The sequence below is a fragment of the Hippocampus comes genome, unplaced genomic scaffold (assembly GCF_001891065.2).
Source record: "Hippocampus comes isolate QL1 unplaced genomic scaffold, H_comes_QL1_v1.1 scaffold241, whole genome shotgun sequence".
NCBI classification, from domain to species: domain Eukaryota; kingdom Metazoa; phylum Chordata; class Actinopteri; order Syngnathiformes; family Syngnathidae; genus Hippocampus; species Hippocampus comes.
In genome coordinates, this window is record NW_017804969.1 from 483 (window position 1) to 2,560 (window position 2,078).

A 2,078-nucleotide genomic window follows, 5' to 3' on the forward strand; every position below is an offset into this window, starting at 1 on the left:
CTATTCATGGTCGTTTTTTTCGGCTAAAAACGGCTTACTATACATGGTCATTTTTGGGGTCTAAAAACGCCTTTCTATCCATGGTTTTTTCGGCAAAAAACACCTGAGTACACATGGTTGTTCTTCGGGGTTAAAATTGGCTTACTATACATGGTCGATATTTTTTCAGCTAAAAACGCCTCCCTATACATGGTTGGTTTTTTTCAGCTAAATATGCCTTACTATACATGGTCGTCTTCACAAAAAAACGCCTTACTGTACATGGTCATCTTTAAAAAAATAGCCTTACTATACATGATTTTTTGTTTCATTGCCTTACTATACATGCTTGTCTGTTTAAAAGAAATACGTCTCACTATACATGGTCATCTTTAAAAGAAAAAAAAAACGCCTTATGATACATGCTTGTCTTTCAAAAAAAACACCTTACTACACACGCTTGTCTTTTTTTAAAAAAAAGCCTTACTATTAATGCTTGTCTTTTAAAAAGAAAAATGCCTTACGATACAGAGTCATCTAATGGAAATGAAATAATTATTAATTACGAACATAAATGTTCTCAAACTGAATTTAAAATCGATTTTTTTAAATTCACAAATGTTTTAATCAGTGTTGGTTACAAGCTGTAATGCTAATGCTCCTAATAATAAATAAGTTCGGTAAAATTTACTGACATTCTTGCATCAGCTCATCAAGGTTAAAAGGAGTCAAAGCGTTGAAAAATTAATAAAACTGGGATATAAAAATCGACAATTAAATACTACTGTTTAAAAATTTAAACATATTTGAAGTCTACCATCTCCCACTGATACGCCTACCCTTGATCAATGACATTTACTGTATATTAGAATTAAATAATATGGTCTAACAATTGTCAATTTTTCAAGGTTAAATGGCGATTTGTAAAGTGGAAACCTCATTTGAAATCGTAAAAAAAAAAAAAAAACCGAACAAACAAAAAACCTTGTCCAGTACGTGATGGCGATGAATAAACGCAACAACAATGAGCTGATCAATGAGCCGATATTAAGTGGGGGACCCACCGACGTAGAGGACTCCGTCTTTAGTGATCTCAGCCGCGCCACTCACTCCTTGCTTGGTCTTGGTCGCCGCTACCACCACTCCTTCCTTGGCTTTGTTCAGTCCCTTCATCATCGCCTCCATTTTTGTCCTCTCAGAGCAGCCTTTGCTTCTTTATAACGAAAGAGAACCCAACAAGCTGAGGCACTGCTGCCGAGATGTCACTTGCACAAGACACGTGCTCAGCGCAGACACTCAAACGCAACGGCAACGCCCTACTTTTTACCGCGGATGTAGATCCTTACCACCTGTAGAATCGTCCAATGGGGAAGTGTGGGTGGGTGGGGTGTTTGACCACCCCTGTTTATTTTTATTCCAGCTCTTCTTAATACCAGTAGTAGTCGTAATAATGACACCTAATGTGATTTATTAAAAAAAGCTAAGGATATTAAAAAATATACGGACCTTTTAAAGGTAGATGTCTGGCGAGCGACGCACTTGCTGTGTGTTCACGTTCTCTGTGTTCCGCGTTGAATTTCCCCCGAAAAACCAGTTCGCTCACTCCAAAACTCACTCGACAAAGTGTGTGTGCGTGTGTGTGTGTGTGTGCGCGCGCGCGCACGCCAATGACAGATTTTACACACGTAAAGTCACGCCTCGTTGACGGAGGCTGTGATGCTGGCAGGATGCCTCACGCGGTGCTTTGCAGAGACGCGAAGATGCAACAGCAGCAGCTGCAGCAGAAGAAAGGAGAGGTCAGCCTTGTTGATTTGATTTTAAAATACAGGTACCGTAATCAATAGATATCGCTGAGAGTGGACGTCATATGGTATAATTAATTGGTATTCGGTTTGTAAATACCAAAGATTGAATCACATATCATGAAATCGTCACAAAAGTCATATTAAAAAAAATACTTTTCATGGAGACTCCAGTCTACAATGTCGTCCAGTACAGTAATGATGTTGTGACATGTAATATTTCTAATGGTCACTTGATGGAGCCAGAGTACATCAGACAGACACCTGCGCTGAAAGGGGACAAACTCGTTGGGATTA

The 2,078-nt window shown here is 39.0% G+C and overlaps 1 long non-coding RNA gene across 1 annotated transcript; it reads right to left on the reverse strand.

Annotated features, from left to right (window-relative positions):
* Positions 1 to 1,031: 1,031 nt before the first annotated feature.
* LOC109528065 (uncharacterized) lies at positions 1,032 to 1,634 on the reverse strand. The gene is made up of 2 exons (XR_002170632.1): positions 1,486 to 1,634; positions 1,032 to 1,192 (listed from the first exon to the last, which is right to left on the reverse strand). It is a non-coding gene; the product is annotated as an uncharacterized LOC109528065 (long non-coding RNA).
* Positions 1,635 to 2,078: the final 444 nt, after the last annotated feature.